General features: G+C 47.3%; 1 protein-coding gene across 1 annotated transcript in view; it reads left to right on the top strand.

The window, feature by feature from the left end:
- Nucleotides 1–8,848: 8,848 nt before the first annotated feature.
- The window catches only part of PTP4A3 (protein tyrosine phosphatase 4A3), a 109,424-nt gene continuing 97,983 nt past the window's right edge, over nt 8,849–20,289 (top strand). The window contains exon 1 of the mRNA XM_082235989.1: nt 8,849–9,008. The gene's annotated coding sequence lies outside the window, so the exon portion shown is untranslated. The remainder of the gene's footprint in view (nt 9,009–20,289) is intronic.

Raw genomic sequence — 20,289 nt, 5'->3', positions numbered from 1 at the left:
CTGCAAGGGCTTCCTGGCGTGGTACCATATTTTGATGACGTCTTGGTGTCTGCAGACTCACACCAGCAGCTGTTCGAGCGCCTCCGTGCCGTGCTGACCAGGTTCCAGGAGGCCGGGCTCAAGGTAAAGAGGGAGAAGTGCCAGATTGCCGTTCCACAGGTAGAGTTCCTGGGCTATCTTATCGATGCCTCCGGCCTTCATCCAACCACATCCAAGATCCGCGCTATCCAGCAGGCCCCCACCCCAAAGAACAAAACAGAATTGCAGGCATTCCTGGGGCTGCTGAACTTTTATAACATGTTCCTGCCCCACAAAGCCACAGTGGCTGAGCCTCTTCACCGACTCCTTAGCACTAAGACGCCTTGGGCCTGGGGTCATCGAGAGACGGTGGCCTTCAACGCGGTCAAGGCCCTCCTTTCTTCAGACAGTGTGCTGGTACAGTACAGTGAATCCAGGCCGCTGGTCCTTGCCTGCGACGCCTCACCTTTTGGCATCGGTGCTGTCCTTAGTCACCGTTTTCCAGATGGAAGAGAAGCACCGCTCGCCTACTTTTCCAGGACACTATCTCCGACGGAACGGAATTACAGCCAGCTCGACAAGGAGGCATTGGCACTTGTGGCTGGAGTGAAGAGGTTCCATGAATACCTCTATGGCAGGACCTTTGACCTCATCACTGACCACAAGCCACTCCTGGGCCTCCTCGCCGGTGATCGTCCAACTCCACCGGTCCTCTCACCACGCATGCTGCGATGGACTGTTTTCCTGGCTGCCTACCACTACCGGCTCATCCATCGCCCGGGGAAATCGATGGGCCATGCCGACGCCCTCAGCCATTGCCCTCTTCCAGCATTTGTGGAAGACCCGGCTCCAGCTTCATCGCTCCTTCTGATTGAGGATCTTCCGGCAGCGCCTGTATCGGCTGCCACTGTGGCCTCCGCGTCTGCCCAGGATCGCACCATCAGCCGGGTGCTCAACTGGGTGTGGAGGGGGTGGCCACAAGGGCCTTTTGCATCGGAGTTCCAGCCCTTCGCAACCAGACAACATGAACTCTCAGCTCATCGCGGCTGTCTGCTGTGGGGAGACCGCGTCGTGATTCCCCAGGGACTCCGTCAGCGCGTCCTGGAGGCTCTGCACGTTGGCCACCCGGGAATTGTCAAAATGAAGGCGTTGGCTCGGTGTTACGTCTGGTGGCCTAATATGGACGATGCCATCACTGCCTGGGTGTCCGCCTGTCAAGCGTGCCAAGAGTCGAGGCCTGCACCACCGGCAGCTAAGGGACACACCTGGGAGACTCCAAAGACACCCTGGTCGAGGGTGCACATCGATCTGGCTGGCCCCTTTCACGGCCGGACCTTTATGGTAGTGGTGGACGCCTATTCCAAATGGCTGGAGGTCGCCCTGATGCCCTCCACCACTACCGAAGCTGTCATCCGGGTGCTGCGAGGCCTGTTTGCAACGCATGGGTGTCCTGATGTCCTTGTCTCTGACAACGGACCGCAGTTCACGTCAGGCACGTTTGAGCGGTATCTTTTGGGACTGGGCATCCGCCATGCCCTAACGGCACCTTTTCATCCATCCAGCAACGGGCAAGCGGAAAGAATGGTGCGCTCGACAAAAGAGGCACTGGCGCGCCTGGACCGGGGAGACTGGCATGAGCGGGTCGCCGAATACTTGTTTGTGCAACACATCACCCCTCATGCGGCCACAGGGAGGAGTCCTGCTGAACTGCTTATGGGCCGCCGCCTCAGGTCACCGCTCGACCGGCTGCACCCGGACTTTGCCGTGGCTGAACCCCCAGGCTGTGCCAACGCACCACGGTCATTTGTCCCAGGAAACCAGGTCTTTGCCTGGAACTATGTGGGGGACATCCCTTGGGTGCCAGCCACAGTAGTGGGAGTCACTGGACCTCGCTCGTACCAGGTGGCACTCGAAGACGGACGTTTGTGGCGACGGCACATAGACCAGCTTAGGCGCAGGGTTGGCGACTTGGACACTACCGAGGTGCCCCCAACTGCGCTTGCGGCTCCAGAAGAGACACGTACAGATGGCGAGGCCCCACCTACACCTCCCTCGCAAACTGCCAGCGTGGAGCCGAACCAAGCCGTTTTGATTATTTCATCCCCAAAAAGTTTTTGAGTTTCTACTGAAATGAGGCTGCATTTTAATGTTGTATTTTAATCTTGTTTTTAAGTTGTATTTTAATTCATTGTTTTTATACCTGGTGTTAGCTGCCCTGAGCCTGGTCTTGGCTGCAGAGGGCGGGGTATAAAGAAAAGTTAGTAGTAGTAGTAGTATTAATACTGTTAAGTCACGTCGCGAATGACTCTGCGGTTGCGGCGCTCATCTCGCTTTACATGCCGAGAGAGCCGGCGTTTGTGCGCAGACAGTTTTTCCAGGTCATGTGGCCAGCAGGACTAAGCCCCTTCTGACGAACCATAGCAGCGCACGGAAACGCTGTTTACCTTCCCGCCGGAGCGGTACCTATTTATCTACTTGCACTTTGTGCTTTCGAACTGCTAGGTTGGCAGGCACTGGGACCGAGCAACGGGAGCTCACCCCATAGCGGGGATTCGAACCGCCGACCATTCGATCGTCAAGCCCTAGGCTCTGTGGTTTAGATTACAGCGCCACCCGCGTCCCTTCGGCAAACCTTTGGGTTGCCCTGAACCTGCAGATTATGTTCCCTGCACCCTGTTTGTGTATGAATGGCGCTGTTTTGGTTACACAAGCAATGAGACTCACATCCTGAGCATCGGGGACAGAAGGAATGGTTTCCGACAAATTGGCAGCTCTTTTCTCAACTCAAAGATGGCGGCGCTGTTCTCTTGTGCCTGCGAAGTCCATTCCTGAAGGTTTGTTGTCGAACCGCTGCTCGCTCCTGTCCTGATAGGCTGTGTATCTATAATCTGTTGCGCAGCTCATCTTTATTTCATCAGGCTGACATTTGCTGTGAGTGCAAGTCCCCCTCTCCCAATTCTTCTTCTTCTTCTCCCTCCTTGCCTTCCTGGAATGAATATTTTAAAAATAACATCTTGGAGATGTGTTCCTAATAGGTAGAGAGGACACGAATTCTTTTAAACTGGCTGTTTGTACCACATAATCTTTCCAACGTGGAATTTCACTATAAATATGGAGGCATCCATTTATTCAGTTCTGCATTCTTTGGTTTCTTAAACAAACTACCGGTAGTTGTCAAGGCAACTGCACTCTCTTTCTTTGTTGCCCCATTCTTTTAAGCTTTATTTATTTTATTTTTTTAAAAAAAGAAAGTAGCCATTTAATAATAATTGAATACCAGCGGCGCCTTCACTCTGCCTTCTTCATTAGGGGCAAGGATTGTTTGGCAGCAAAACGAGCACAAATCAAGGTCTGGGAGCACAATGCGGCAGGATATAATGTAATCAGTAACACCCAATTATCGAAACCGAATCAGAACAGCAGAAAGAAAGAGGAGGGGAAACTAAGTCAATATCAGCAAACAGGTTACACTGGACACTAGGCTATGGTATCTATTTTTGATGGTGCTGATGGATCTTACTTCCCAACAATCAATTTTATATCTAGTGATTGCTGCTCATCTAGTGATCTCTCAAAGGGTAGAAGAACTAGTGTGTTCTGGCGAGTTCCCCCTAAAACAAAAAACCCTGGGAAGGACACATTTTGTTATTAAATAGATCTATGGTTTTAAAAGGGACGCGGGTGGCGCTGTGGGTTAAACCACAGAGCTTAGGGCTTGCCAATCAGAAGGTTGGCAGTTCGAATCCCCGTGATGGGGTGAGCTCCCGTTGCTCGGTCCCTGCTCCTGCCAACCTAGCAGTTAGGAAGCACCTCAAAGTGCAAGTAGATAAATAGGTACCGCTCCAGCGGGAAGGTAAACGGCGTTTCCGTGCGCTGCTCTGGTTCGCCAGAAGCGGCTTAGTCATGCTGGCCACATGACCCGGAAGCTGTACGCCTGCTCCCTCGGCCAATAAAGCGACTGCACCTAACGGTCAGGGGTCCCTTTACCTTTACATTACCTTAGTTCCTGCCTGCACCCTGTCCTGCTTTCCTGCCTGAGCTCCTGACCCGCCCTGGCTCCCTGCTTGCATGCCTGTCCCTGACTTCACCCGACTCCCTGCCCTGCACCCAGCTTTAGCTACTACGGACTGCCTCCACGTTGCACCTTTGACCACAAACTGGACTTGGACCTCGCCTCTCGGGTAACCCACGGGACTAGCACACCTGTCCAGACTGAAACAGTGGAACTGTTTAGCTGCCTGTTGTCTGCTTCGGGTGCAAAATTGAGTGAACTTCAACAATGCAAGGCCAGCCAGGATGAAATTAGATCATCCAATGGCAGCTGGCTGGGTAATCAGGACTCCACACTCCCATCTTCCCTTGGTTGCATGTACGTAACTGCTGCTACATACAAGACACAACCGTATCCTTTAAGTACTGGGGAATAAAGTTGCACTAAACTGAAGAGCTTTGCTGTTTCGGCGAGGTTAATGTTTTGTTTGTTATAATCAGCGCTTTTTTTCTTCTTCTTAAAAAATGTTTAGGGGTACTCTCATTTTGACTCAAGAAAATCACCACTTTATAGTTCAAATCGGGGAAAATAAATACACTAAATGGACAAAAGTACAGTGGTGCCCCGCAAGACGAATGCCTCGCAAGACGGAAAACTCGCTAGACGAAAGGGTTTTCCGTTTTTGAGCTGCTTTGCAAGACGAATTTCCCTATGGGCTTGCTTTGCAAGACGAAAACGTCTTGCAAGTTTGTTTCCTTTTTCTTAACACTGTTAATACAGTTGCGACTTGACTTCGAGGAGCAACTCATAGAACGCAGTGTACATAGTAGCCTTTTTTGAGGTTATTAAAGACTTTGGTGATTTTTGAAGCTTTTCCAAAACTTCTTTTGCAGCCATTTGGTAAGTTAAGCTTTTAAAACTTTTTTGGGGGTTTTGGATTTTGGGTTGGGGTGTTTGGAATTCAAGGACTTGGTGTTGGGAAGGGGTTTGCAAGAATCTGGAAGCTTGTGTGTGTGTTTTTCTGCATTTTTATGATTTTCTGTGACCATTGGGCCACTCTGCTGTATTTTAAAAAAAATTCTGGATTTGAATTTCTGTGTGCTGGGTGGCTGGGGGAACAGTTGGGGAGGGGTTTGCAAGAATCTGGAAGCTTGTTTTTTTTCCCCCTGCATTTTTATGATTTTCTGTGACCATTGGGCCACTCTGCTGTTTTTTTAAAAAAAAATTCTGGATTTGAATTTCTGTGTGCTGGGTGGCTGGGGGAACAGTTGGGGAGGGATTTGCAAGAATCTGGAAGCTTGTTTTTTCTGCATTTTTATGATTTTCTGTGACCATTGGGCCACTCTGCTGTTTTTGTAAAAAAATTCTGGGTTTGAATTTTGAAATGCTCTTTACAGTATGTGTGACTCTAAAGAGCACTTAATAAACTCTTGTTGTACCAAATTTGACTTTGTTTGGACTTATTTTGACCATAGGAACGCATTAATTGATTTTCAATGCATTCCTATGGGAAACCGTGCTTCGCAAGACGAAAAATTCGCTAGACGAAAAAATTCGCGGAACGAATTTATTTCGTCTTTCGAGGCACCACTGTACAAAGATTCACAAAATATTTAGGGTACCCCAATGTCGTCCCCCCCCCGGAAAAAAACACTGGTTATAATGCATTTTTGTGTTTCCAGACTGTAAACAGCTCTGTGATCCTGAGGGTTCTATAAATTTAATACATAAAATAAATACAGTGGTATCTTGGTTTCTCAACGGCTTGGCTCCCGAATAAATCGGTGAGTGTTCCAGTTTGTGAATGTTTTTTGGAAGCCGAATGTCCAACGCGGTTTCTGATTGGGTGCAGGAAGCTCCTGCAGCCAATCGGAAGCCGCGCCTTGGTTTTCGAACTCTTTTGGGAGTCAAACGGGCTGAGTTCGAGAATGAAGGTACCACTGTAAATAAATAAAGCCTGAATAGGATTGGGCAGCGAGTCTTCAGCATATTGAAACCAATCCTGTCCATGTGTCCTTGGAAGCAAGTCCACCAAAATTAATGGGATCCAGTACCAAAACATTGCTCTCTGAACCTGTATTATATCAATATTACTACTGCTTCATTCATCACCTTATGCCACAAAAGCCTCAAGGCTTCTTGCAAAAGTAAGGTAAAGGTAAAGGGACCCCTGACCATTAGGTCCAGTCACGGATGACTCAGGGGTTTCGGCGCGCATCTCGCTTTATTGGCCGAGGGAGCCGGCGTACAGCTACCAGGTCATGTGGCCAGTAAGACTAAGCCGCTTCTGCGAATCAGAGCAACGCACGGAAACGCCATTTACCTTCCTGCCAGAGCGGTACCTATTTATCTACTTGCACTGGTGTGCTTTCGAACTGCTATGTTGGCAGGAGCAGGGACTGGGCAACGGAAGCTCACCCCGTTTTGGGGATTCGAACCGCCAACCTTGTGATTGGCAAGTCCCAGGCTCTGTGGTTTAACCCACAGCGCTACCCGTGTCCCCTTGCAAAAGTAATCACACACTAAGTCCAAGCATTAAGTCCACCTTCCCCAAGTACACCAGCACGATCAACATTAAAACAACGAATTAACAGAACCCATCTAGCAAAAGGAGAAGAAAGGAAGGACAACATGCCTGGGACTGGGAGTAGAGGAAAGTCTTGAACTGGCTCCAGAAAAAATAGTAATGTTAGCACCTTGGGTGAGTGTTCCACAGTCCGGGAGCCACCACCGAAAAGGCCCTCTCTCTTTTAGCCCTGCCAGAGGGGGATCTCAGAGGAGATTCTAAGCATTGAACTAAGCATCCAGGCGAGGCCACAGGGGAAGAGGTGCTGGGCATCTTTGAACCGAGCCCGGAAACATTTCGGAAAGCCAGCGCAGCCGGGTCAGAATCCATGCCGCAAAATCCAAAGATGAAAGTCTGTGCGGTAAACAGACTCGTGAACAGTCAGTCTTGTAAATCAGAACGGAGTTTTGGCCTGTTCTCGTTTCTTATGACTTTATTAGGGGTTTTTGTTCCAGGCTTTAGATACTTGGCGTGATTTATAGGCAGACCGACAGGCTAAGACAAGGACCCTCTGCCCTGAAGCGGCAAGCTTTGGCGGCTTTTAAATCGCCCCTCCCTCCAGAGTAGTGACCCTCCTGCAATGGAGACGATTCACTTAGCATTTGAAATGCACACTCAAGCATAATTTAGGAAATTATAACACTTTCCCCCTTTTCCTTTCATTTTTAGCTGCTCTTTGACCTGCCAAGGCTTGGTTCCGGTGCTGACCCAACATAACGACACCGGAATCCTAGAAGCCTCACGCTACCCCAGAACCACCATCACCATCAACCCCAAGATACTTGCAAACATATCATTCTCCTCCTCCTCCATCACCCCAGTCCTTGGGACAACATGATTTGGGGCAGAAGGCAGGTGAGTCCTAACCTCAGAGTCTTCTGTCTTAAGCCACGTGCAAAAAGTTGTGTGAGAGAGAGGAGAAAAAAATAGAATTAAGGAAAAACTGCCTGCGATTATTGGCTCACCCCATTTAAATCTGTTAACGGGCGATTGATAACATTGTGACCCACCTGTATTGCAGCTACCTACCTGTGACAAGACAAAAGAGGAGTTCTCCTGCTTATTTTTAAACAGCAATATGCCAGGCAGAAGCCCAACAGGTTAAAAGAGATGCCTCCACCAACTGTATCTTCTTCTTTTTGTATATAATTTTAAATAATTTTTTTCTCTTTTGCAACTTAAAACACTCCTTTTACATCCTTAAGATATCAATGACTTCTTTTCATCTCTTTTCATGGTTCATTTTACATATCATAAATCCCTGCATATTTTTTTTAAAAAACTATACCATTCAGTATTCCATTACTGCGTCCATCAAAACTTGTTTACACTGTTGAATTTATCTGCATGCTGCCAGAGTTTTCAGCTGTACGCAATTATTTCCCATATATTCAATAAACGTTTTCCAACCTTCTTTAAACTTACGCTCTTCTGTGTTTGAGGAGTGTGCGTTTGTTGCTACCTACATATAAATAATAACAATCAGGGGCTTTCCCACTTCCATTTTATTTTTTTTATATAAGATATTTATTAAAGATTTTAAACAATTCAAACAATACAAAAAGAAAGCATACAAAAATACAGATAGAAAAATACATAAAACAAAAACACACAAAATAAACTAATTCAATTTTTTAAATGTTATTTCCATAAACCTCTTTCATGACTCCCTCACGTCTCCTTTTACTGTGTTCCTAAATTCAAAATCATGTTGCGCAATACTTCACCTTCTCCCAAAATTTGTTTTCAATTATACATTTCAGCAGTTATGTCTCCAAATTTAACGTTTCAATATCAAATATTCAAATATTTAAATTTGACATAATATTATTCGAGTTTCATCTTTGTTCTTATAATTCAATTATTTTCATAGTTTACTAATGCCATCTTATTTTTATATCCATTTTAACAGCAATATGCCAGGCAGAAGTCCAACAGGTCAAACCCGCCTCCATCCACTGCGACCTCAATGCTTTGGGAGGGAGGAAGTGAATGAGTGTGCAATTGTTTTGTGTGGTTTTGCATGTGTGTGTGGTGGGGATTGGCCTGACCTGTTGGATTTCTGCCTGCAGGCGAGAGAAGCTCCCCCTCCCTCCTCCCCCCCAGTCGCCCCTCCCCTCGTCTTACTTCTGATTGGCTCCTCCGCCTCCCTCCCCTTCCCAGTCCCTTCGCGGAAAAGGAGGGCGGGCGGGCGCTCGCGAGCGCTGATTGGCTCCGGCTGGCTCTCTGTTTCTCCCTCCCACGCCGCACCCCCGCCCATGCGCGGGCGGGCGCGCGCTGCCGCGGATCGCTGAGGCCGGCGCGCGCACGCGCAACACACCGCCCTTTCTCTCTCTCTCTCTCTTTTTCCCCGGGTCTGGCATGCGGGAGCCGCGAGGCTGCGTGGCTGTTGCTGGGGCGGCCGGCTGGCTTGCAAAGCAGCGGGCAAATCAGGTCAGTGGAAGCATGGATGGGGGTGGGGCGGGTGTCTCCCCCCTTTAAACTCCCCCCTTCCTTGCAAATCAGCGTTGCACCGCGTTTTACGGCATTGCAGCGCATATGCATTTTGCAATCTGTTGCAAATCTATTTTGCCATCTATTGCAGTAAGTCCGTGCAGCTGCATTGTGCATCGTTTGCTGCACCGCGCGCGCATCGCTGCTTTTTTTGCGCCTTGTCCGCCCGGCAACGGCATTGTGTGCTGCAAAGGCAAAGGGCGCCTCGCGCGCACGTGCAAGAGGGGAGAAGGCTCCGTCTGCAGTTGCAATGCACGCCCCGTTGTCCGCCTTGCATTTCCCCAGGTCGGGTTGCAAGAATCCGAAAAGGAAAGGCATGCATGCATGGTTGCAAAAAAAAAAAAAGGAAGGCGCCGCCGCCGCGGAAGAGGGTGCGCCGCGGAAGCGTTGGGCGGGGCTGCAAAACTGCAAGCGAGAGAGAGAGAGATTTTGCAAAATTTAAAATAAAAATGGCTCGTGTGCGTTTCTGACGTGCAGGAGAGGAGCGGCGGAGTGAGGGAGGGCGCGCGCCTGTGCCATGCGGTGCACTCAAGAAACGGGGCGGGGGTGGAAGCAGGCGATCCTGCAGATAATCCCCACTCCCCCCAGGCCTCCGCCTTCCCTCTCGCCCCACTGGCTTTCCAGAGTGCGCAATCGGGTGAGGTGAAGGTTGAAAGAGGATCGCTGCTGTGGGGAGAGAGGGTGGGAGAGTGACTGGGGCCCATGCAACCCACAGCCAGTTTGCATGCTAGGTCTTTGTCACCAAGCGCTCCTTTCCCTTCGTCCCGGATTGCACCAGCCTTGCGCCACCTGTGTGATTCTCCATCAATGCAAAGGACCTTCTGGAGGGCAGAAAGCTCTCATATTTTAAGTGCTTGCTTCCTTTATGAACTAGTAGCGCCTGGAATGTGGGTTGTTGGCGGGCATCCATGTGGCAACGGGTTGGCATGACGTTCTTTGCTTTTCCACCCCCCGCTGCCTGCAGGATGCATGATGTTGCTGCACATGGATAGGGAAGGCCCACTTCAGTTCATCTTGTTGTTGTTTAGTCGTGTCCGACTCTTCGTGACCCCCTGGACCAGAGCACGCCAGGCACTCCTGTCTTCCACTGCCTCCCGCAGTTTGTTCAGACTCATATTGGCAGCTTCGAGAACACTGTCCAACCATCTCGTCCTCTGTCGTCCCCTTCTCCTTGTGCCCTCCATCTTTCCCAACATCAGGGTCTTTTCCAGGGAGTCTTCTCTTCTCATGAGGTGGCCAAAGTATTGGAGCCTCAGCTTCAGGATCTGTCCTTCCAGTGAGCACTCAGGGCTGATTTCCTTCAGAATGGAGAGGTTTGGTTTTCTTGCAGTCCATCGGACTCTCAAGAGTCTCCTCCAGCACCAGAATTCAAAAGCATTAATTCTTCGGCGATCAGCCTTCTTGATGGTCCAGCTCTCACTTCCACACATCACTACTGGGGAAACCATAGCTTTAACTATACGGACCTTTGTTGGCAGTTCAGTTCATACTGAGCACCAAACAGATGGACGTTTTCCATGTCCTCCATGCGCCGATCGAGCTGTCTGGCTCAGGTTTGCAGCCAGTCGGAGAAACTTTAGTTTAAGAGCATAAGAAGAGCTCTGCTGGACCAGCATCCTGTTCTCACATTGGCCAAGCAGATGAACCAGTGAGAAACTAGCAAGCAGGATTTGGTTTCCAGCAGCTGGCATTTGGGAGCATTGCTGTCTCTCACTGTGGCATAGCCATTGTGGCTTATAGCCCACTCACTGCCCTCTTTATATGAATGGGTAAAAAGGTAAAGAGACCCCTGACCATTAGGTCCAGTTGTGGCCGACTCTGGGGTTGCGGCGCTCATCTTGCTTTTTTGGCCGAGGGAGCTGGCGTACAGATTCCGGGTCATGTGGCCAGCATGACTAAGCCGCTTCTGGCGAACCGGAGGAGCGCACGGAAACGCCGTTTACCTTCCCGCCAGAGCGGTACCTATTTATCTACTTCCACTTTGACGTGCTTTCAAATTGCTTGGTTGGCAGGAGCAGGGACCGAGCAACGGGAGCTCACCCCATTGCGGGGATTCGAACCGCCGACTTTCTGATCTGCAAGTCTTAGGCTCTGTGGTTTAACCCACAGCGCCACCTGCGTCCCACCATAAATGGGTATTATTATAATATTATTATTAATTTCATTTCTATACCGCTTTACATTTCAAATAAAAAAAATCTCAGTAGTCTTATAATGACACATTGCAGTGTCAGACAAAACAATCCAGAATAAAACAAATTTCAGTGTCAAGGAAAATATTTTGGATCCTTCTCCAAGTGGGGGGTAGTGGCCGTCCCTGCCTCGTGTGGGAGCATGTTCAATAGTTTTAACTGTGGGTAGGCAAACGGGGCCCGAATCCGGCCCAGTCGGCTTCTCAATCCAGCCTGCGGACGGTCCGGGAATCAGCGTGTTTTTACATGAGTAGAATGTGTCCTTTTATTTAAAATGCATCTCTGGGTTATTTGTGGGGCATAGGAATGCGTTCATTTTTTTTAAAAAATCAAAATATAGTCCAGCCCCCCACAAGGTCTGAAGGACAGTGGACCGGCCCCCTGCTGAAAAAGTTTGCTGGCCGCTGGCTGTGTTCCATGTGAATAATTAGTACAGTCATACCTCGGGTTGAAGTAGCTTCGGGATAAGTATTTTTGGGTTGCGCATTGCGGCAACCCGGAAGTAACGGGGCACGTTACTTTCTGGTTTCGCCGCATGCGCAGACGTTCAAAATTATGTCAGGTGCAGAAGTGGCGAATCGCGTTTGCAGGTTGCGTTCGCTTCTGGATGCGCACAGGCCTCTGGAACGGATCCCATTCGCATCCCGAGGTACCACTGTATTAGTAATAGAGCAATTTCATTTTAAAGAAAAAAAGTGCAAAGAATCCCTTGTGTGTTTTGCGACTGGCACGGGTCCAGTTGCGACCACGTGGAGATCTTTAGGTGCCAGACCACAACCTTTCTTAAGCAGGTCAGAAGAAGAGCTTATTAAATGGGCCAGACTAATTGGGACAAAAAGAACTGATAATCCCGGGACCGGGGGGAGGGGACGCTGGAAGAGGATTGGATTGTTTTGATTCTCTTTTTTTTATCGTCAGAAATGTTTTTATGAAAGTTGCAAAAATGTTGAAATGAAATTACTAGGCTCTTGTAAGAATTAGGTAAAAAGGTAATGGTTATGAAAAGCTGGTATAAATAAGATTTAAATTTTAAGGTTCAAGGTTTAATATAAGATAAGATGAAAATAGAGCAAGGTAATGTATTGACAGAATATTATGAATTATGGAAAGGATTTGCTGTGACAATTATCAATCAAGATACAAGAGATGGGAGGAGGAGGAGGTCATGGAAAGAAGGTAAAGAAAGTGGAGAATTTGAAAATGATGGTTTTATTTTTTATTTCTGTTTTTGTCTTTTCTGTAATTTTGTCTTTTTCTTTTCTCTGTGATTTTAAAAATTATTTTTTCAATAAATATCATTTAAAAAAAACAACAGAAGAAGAGCTTATTCATTGCATTTAAATCCTACCTTTATTTCCAGGGACTACATGGTTCACGGCCCCCCCCCAAGTTAATCCTTATAACAACCATACCGGGCGGGTTAAAAGGCTGCGACTGATTCCAGAGTCACCCAGTGAGGTTCGCAATGGAGTGGGGGTTTGAACCCCAATCTCCCAGTTCGTAGTCTGGCTCTCTTAACCACTACACCCCACCGGCTTCCTAGAAGACATTTGCTATGGGGCAGCTCTACAAATCAAGTAGGCAAATAAATACAGGGAAAGCCAATTGTCACTTAAGAGAAGGGCTTGAAATACTCTCCTTGAAGCCTGAATTCGTTTTACTCTGGATCGTTTTATTTGCTGGTTTAATGTGTTGTGAACCACTTTGAGATTTTCTTTATATAGTGGAATAGAAATGTAATGAATAATATTAATAAATCCCATTGGAGTGGGGGGGGGACAGGCTGCCTAGACTTTCTGTGGTGGCGACTATAATGTAGGTTTAAGCTGCCATTTGGTGATTATCTTATATGCCTGAGTTTCTAACACTGCCCCATTTCCAGCTCCAGATTAGGATCAGGAAACTTTCCAGGGCTTTCATTTTTCTGTGCAAGGTTTTCCATTTCTTAAGTTCGTTAGGAGCAATGAGTGGGTGCCAGCAGCTGCTACTGCAATATCTGGCAAGCTTGGCCACTGCAAAGTTTTGAGCTTTGTTTACTAAATAGAAGTAAAACAAACTCTCTAGGGCATCAGGAAATTTGCCCATGCAAGCCTAGTTTGTCTAGAGAGATCCCTCCGCCAAAAGCCCACGTCACCAAAACTGGAGAAGGGGGTTGATTTGGATGCTGGGTGTGCAGAGGGAGATTTATGCACAAGCATCGCAAGATAACGGTGAAAGCATTTTGGGTTGCACAGTTGACATTCTTTTAGTAAATGTGGCAAAAGGCTAGGAACTGTTAGTCTCTCCTCCTTGTCTGATTTAGTCGCCTGCTCTGACTTCTGAGTCCTTGGCACACATTTATATATATATATATTTAATAGTTTTTTAACATACCATTTTTAACAGTAATTAAACATGCTTTTACATCTTTACAGTTTTTTAGACTTCCATCAATCCTGTCTGAAAATTTTCCAATCTAATCTCTTAGTATACATTTCTTATTTTCCTTATTACATCTTTATTCATTATCTATTTTGTAACATTTCACATATTTCTCCTTACAAAACTTCTTGTCCATGCTAGCGTAATTTGTTGATTACAATTGCTCTTCAGATAGTTCATATACTTCTTCCAATCTTCTGTAAATCTCTGGTCCCGCAGGTTTCAAATCCTTCCTGTCATTTTGTCCAATTCTGCATAGTCCATTAATTTCCTCCGCCATTCTTCTTTCATCCTTAGAACACATTTCTTGCATGCTTTCAAACGTTCTTCACAGCCGGTCTAGAATAGGAATAATAATAATAATGATAATTATTTATTATTTATACCCCGCCCATCTGGCTGGTTTTTCCCAGCCACTCTGGGCAGCTTCCAACAGAACATTAAAAAACTGATAAAACATCAAACTTTAAACACTTGGCTAAACAGGGCTGCCTTCAGATGTCTTCTAAAAGTCAGGTAGTTGTTTATTTCCTTGACATCTGATGGGAGCAGGGAGCATGTCCTGCAGATCTTGTTGAACGCCATCTCCCATCAGGCCTAGCTTGCTACATTAGGAAGAACTTTAGGAAGAACTTCCTGACAGTAAGAGCTGTTCGATAGTGGAATTTGCTGCCAAGGAGTGTGGTGGAGTCTCCTTCTTTGGAGGTCTTTAAGCAGAGGCTTGACAACCATATGTCAGGAGTGCTCTGATGGTGTTTCCTGCTTGGCAGGGGGTTGGACTCGATGGCCCTTGTGGTCTCTTCCAACTCTATGATTCTATACATTGTCCATGGCCTTGAGAGATTTGAAGATGGCTATGCTATCTCCTATGCTTTTGAATTCTGGTGCTGGAGGAGACTCTTGAGAGTCCCATGGACTGCAAGAAGATCAAACCTATCCATTCTGAAGGAAATCAGCCCTGAGTGCTCACGGGAAGGAAAGATCCTGAAGCTGAGGCTCCAAAACTTTGGCCACCTCATGAGAAGAGAAGACTCCCTGGAAAAGACCCTTATGTTGGGAAAGATGGAGGGCACAAGGAGAAGGGGACAACAGAGGGAGAGATGGTTGGACAATGTTCTTGAAGCGACCAGCATGAGTTTGACCAAACTGTGGGAGGCAGTGGAAGTCAGGAGTGTTGGCGTGCTCTGGTCCATGGGGTCACAAAGAGTCAGACATGACTAAACGACTAAACAACAAAAATCCTATCTCCTCTCCGTCTCCTTTCCCAAGCTAAACATACGCAGCTCCCTCAACCGTTCCTCATCAGGCTTCGTTTCCTAAGGAGCTGGGGGGGCTGCCTTATTATACCATTAGTTCAATGATTCTTGAGGATTTCTGTTAGGAGCTGCTGGGGATCGAACCTTTGACCGTCTGCTTGCAGGGCAGATAAGCCTACAACTGAGCTATGGCCCTTCTTAGCACCTGGAGGTTCCTAATTCTTGGTGTTGAACAGTGTTTCCCAAAGTTGGGTCTCCAGCTGTTTTTGGACTACAACTCCCATCGTCCCTAGCTAGCAGGACAAGTGTCCTGGGATGATGGGAACTGTAGTTCAAAAAACAGCTGAAGACTCGGTTTGAGAAACACTGGTTTGGAAGGTTTGCGTTTCTTTTTAAAGTGAAAGGGGAGAATTCTTCCAATTTTGCAAATACTGCATTCCATTCCCTGGTGTCGCCTACATTTTGGTGAAATCATGTTACCCGCTAAAGCCCTAGGTGCAGAATCTGGCATGTACACCTCCTACAACCCCTTTGGGTGCTTTTTCTTAAAAAGCATTGCCGTCGAAGGTCTTTGTGTGTAATTATTGAGGGGAAGTGCGTGGAACAGGTCTCGATAGAGTTGAGAGATGACCTAACCTGGGGAGACAGCAAAGACCTGATGAAGAGAGCACAGCAGAGGTTATATTTTCCGAGAATCCTCCAGAAAAACAATCTCTCAAAGGACCTGTTGATGGCATTTTACCATTGTACTGTGGAGAGCGTATTAACTAATGGTCTGTGTGTGGTTTGGGAGCTGCACGGCCAGGGGAAAAACAATGCTTTCCAGGGTTGTAAAGACTGCGGAGAGAATAATTGGGTGCACTCTTCCCACCTTGCATCTCCAAAGTAGGAGACTCCACCACACTCCTTGGCAGCAAATTCCACTGTCGAACAGCTCTTACTGTCAGGAAGTTCTTCCGAATGTTTAGGTGGAATCTTCTTTCTTGTAGTTTGGATCCATTGCTCCGTGTCCGCTTCTCTGGAGCAGCAGAAAACAACCTTTCTCCCTCCTCTATATGACATCCTTTTATATATTTGAACATGGCTATCATATCACCCCTTAACCTCCTCTTCTCCAGGCTAAACATGCCCAGCTCCCTTAGCTGTTCCTCATAAGGCAATTCAAAAATTCAGGTGTCGTTTTGGGGGAAAACAACAACAAAAACCAGTCAGTAGACATCAAATGACCACCAGGGCTAACTGGCCAAGCTGGTCCTACTAGGGCCAGCAAGGAGACCAGGGAAGAATTTAAATTTCTTCATAGAAGAGGAAAGGGAAAAGGGAATAGAGGATCAGGCTAATTCACATTGAGCCGCAAGAGGGATGCTCCAGCTCTGGGTTTTCTGCATCAGCCAGGGGCTTGCATTACAAACTCGCTCCCTCCCATCTCTGTGGTTTTGTTGAGCACGGGGAGCTGTGGGTTTGTTTGATGCTGAGATGCGCAAACGCCACCCGTATCTGCAAACGATACTGCATTTCCGCGAGAGCGCATGTCGATTGGGAAATCGGTTCCCATGCAAGAAGTGCTGAGCGTTCGGTGATGCTTCCCCCGCCTCTCTCTAGCTTACCTGCATGCTGTTCCGCATTTCATCTCCCAAGACCTGCAAAATCAGCAAATATATTTGCCAGGTGACGGGCGCCGCCACCACATCCAGAGCCATCAGATCATTAAACTGTGATGCAATGCCCTCATGGTTTGCATGTTCACTCCAGCGCCAAAGATGGGTATGCTGGTTATACACCTGATGTTTAGAAAACAGCTCTGTTATTTTGTCAAATGTTTGCATCTCACCATTTAAAGTGCCATTTGGGTCCCGTAGGTTCATAAAGCAGGTATACCGTTCCCACGGTGGGAAAGGGTTTAAAGACATTGCCAAAGGAGTTTGGATCCTGCAGTGTTCCCTATTCAAAGTTGCTGAGGTCATGTATCTTAGTGTGCACCTATCCTGTCTGGTGCTTGTCCCCTAATGGGGTGTAACAGTTGCTGACACCATTTAACCCAGGCATGTTCCAAATCCGGCCCGGGGGCCTAACCCTGCCTGCCCATCGGTTTAACCCGGTCCCTTTGGCGGTTTATTTCGTGGGGGGGGGGGAATCCTAAAAGGTCAACAACTTCCATCCCCCCAAAAAGAAAGGTCAACAACTTTGGGGGAAAATCCTAAGTTCCATCCTTAAAAAAAGGTCAACGACTTTGGTTGGTCCTCACACATGTTCACTTCACCAAATCTGGCCCTCTTTAAAAAAAAAGTTTGGATTTACAGTGGTACCTCGCAAGACGAATGCCTCGCAAGACAAAAAACTCGCTAGACGAAAGGGTTTTTTGTTTTTTGAGCTGCTTCGCAAGACGATTTTCCCTATGGGCTTGCTTCACAAGACGGAAACGTCTTGCAAGTTTGTTTCCTTTTTCTTAACACCGTTAATACAGTTGCGACTTGACTTCGAGGAGCAACTCATAGAACGCAGTGTACATAGTAGCCTTTTTTGAGGTTTTTAAAGACTTTGGTGATTTTTGAAGCTTTTCCAAAACTTTCCCGACACTGTGCTTCGCAAGACGAAAAAAACCGCAAGACAACAAAACTCGTGGAACGAATTAATTTCGTCTTGCGAGGCACCATTGTAACCTGTTCGAATATCTTGTGTTGATTTTTGCTGAGCTGCTTGGCTAAACTAGAAAGCTTGGTTTTTGACATTGTGGCATTGCTTGCTTTCCCTTATGGCATAATTCTTAAATCTCAACCCCTTGCAATGCAAAACTGCGCAGCTGCCCCATACGGGGATCAAACCTGCAGCCTTGGCAGTACAGTGGTACCTCGGGTTAAGAACTTAATTCGTTCTGGAGGTCCGTTCTTAGCCTGAAACTGTTCTTAACCTGAAGCACCACTTTAGCTAATGGGGCCTCCTGCTGCTGCCGCGCCACCAGAGTGCAATTTCTGTTCTCATCCTGAAGCAAAGTTCTTAACCCGAGGTACTATTTCTGGCTTAGCGGAGTCTGTAACCTGAAGCATCTGTAACCCAAGGTACCACTGTACAGTCAAACCCCGGGTTACAGATGCTTCAGGTTGTGGGTTTTTTGGGTTACAGACTCGCCAAAACCTGGAAGTACCGGAACGGATTACTTCTGGGTTTCAGCGGTCGCGCATGCACAGAAGCACTAAATTGCGCTATGCGCAGAAGCACCGAATTGCAACGTGCGTGCGCACACGGGGTGCTGCGGGTTGCGAACGTGTTCCCCGCACGGATTACATTCGCAACCCGAGCATCCACTGTACATCAGCACCACGCTCTTACCATCCAAGCTGTCCAGGCTTTCTGTGTCCCTGTCTCAGTTATCCTCTCCCACACCTGATTTTCTGCTCCATGGCCATGCTTCTGCCTCTATTAGAAGCCTTTGATGTAGTCACAATTTCATTCCTACCTTTGGGAAGCTCATTTCTGAACCCTGCAGGGTCCTCTCCAGCCTGTCGATTGCTGATTTCTGCTGTTGCTGGAGGAACGACGGTTTCTCCCAGGGTGCCGGGAGGATGGAGACTTCATTCTCTCCAAAATTGATGTCATCATTGGATGTAATCAGACAGAACATTCGAAGCCACTTTCCCCCTCCGCTTGTTCCATCCCGTGCCGCTAGCAAACTCTCCCTCATAATAACCTGAAGCTAATTTTCCTCGCTCTCGCCGTAGAGCTGGAGTGGAATGCATTATTTGCAAAGATGACACTTATTTGAGCAAACCCGTGCATATTTCCTATTTGGATTTTTCATTTCGTTTTCCCATTGCAACGTCTTCCCCATGGCCCTTCTTTTTTAGTGCTATTTTTCCAAATTTGTTTGAAGTTGATGTTGGATTTTCCCGTAGCAAAATGGAAGCCAGTCGTAGGAGGTAGAGGATAGCGAATGCTGGACAGAGGAACAAGTTCTCTGAATCTGTTCTCAGACATTAAGACTTTCCGCATTATTCTTTTTTTAAGACTCCAAATTGCTCTTTTCTCCCCATGTAAGCATAACAGTTTTGCAATCTCCCAGTTCATTTGTAGTTCTGCCCACTTTGCTTGCTGTCCTGCGTTTCTCTCGCTTCTTCAATATATGATTCTAAAATTGCTTTTGGGGGGGGTAATTAGATTTCTTTACATCCTCTTTTCATGTCCACCACCAGCTTCAATTTACTGTCTTGCTGTCTAAATTCTCCTCTGTTCTTTGTTTCCAGGTGTCTTTGAAATCGGGGTTTGGGTGGGGAGGAGCGGAATTCATTGTACCGTCCTGCCTTTGCCAACTTGGCACCTTCCAGATGTTTGGGGCTATAGCCCTATGGGAATAAAAAGAATTGTAGTTGGAAGGGACCCAAGGGGTCATCTGGCCCAACCCTTGGCAGTGCTATAGTCTAAAACATCTGGAGCATCTCAGCTTTGTGAAGAAAATTCAAATACAATGGCAGCTTGGTTCTCAAACGCCTTGGCACTCAGAACAACTTGGAACCCAAATACTGCAAACCCGGAAGTAAACGTTCCGGTTTGCAAACTTTTTTGGAAGCTGAATATGCTCCGTTTTGAGTGTTACGCTTCTGTTTCGATTGTTATGCTGAGGTGTGTCTGTTTTTGCAATTTATTTTGCATATTTGTTTTTGCGGCTTTTTGTTTTGTTTTTGTGACTCTGTGGAATCCAGCCCAGCTACTGATCGATCAATAGTGTGACTGCAGTACACTGGTAGTACATCCAGTACACTGGATCAATGGTCTTGTTAAATAGTAAAATTCATGTTAAATTGCTATTTTAGGGGTTGGAACGGGTTAATCCATTTTGCATTACTTTCTAGGGGAAAATAAAAAGTGCTACCGATGCGTGACTAGGCATTTTTTTTTGGCACCTAAACCCAGGACCCAGAAGCCATTTGGCTCCTAGCTTTTTTCTCCTAGTTTCTAACACTGGCTGTGACTTAAAAAAGAAATAAATTCTAAAACAAGGCTGAAACGTGGTGTTATTTAGAAGAAGCTAGAAATTGGAGAGGGACACGGGTGGCGCTGCGGGTTAAACCACAGAGCCTAGGACTTGCCAATCAGAAGTTCGCGGTTCGAATCTTTGTTATGGGGTGAGCTCCCGTTGCTTGGTCCCTGCTCCTGCCAACATAGCAGTTCAAAAGCACGTCAAAGTGCAAGTAGACAAATAGGTATTGCTCCGGCGGGAAGGTAAACGGCGTTTCCGTGCGCTGCTCTGGTTCGCCAGAAGTGGCTTAGTCATACTGGCCACATGACCCGGAAACTGTACGCCGGCTCCCGCATCCCAAGGTTGCAGTTAGGCATTGGTTAATTTTGGTTGGTGGACGG

The sequence above is a fragment of the Podarcis vaucheri genome (assembly GCF_965113315.1).
Source record: "Podarcis vaucheri genome assembly, chromosome: 8".
Classification (NCBI taxonomy): Eukaryota; Metazoa; Chordata; class Lepidosauria; order Squamata; family Lacertidae; genus Podarcis; species Podarcis vaucheri.
This window is presented reverse-complemented; position numbering and strand designations above follow the sequence as displayed.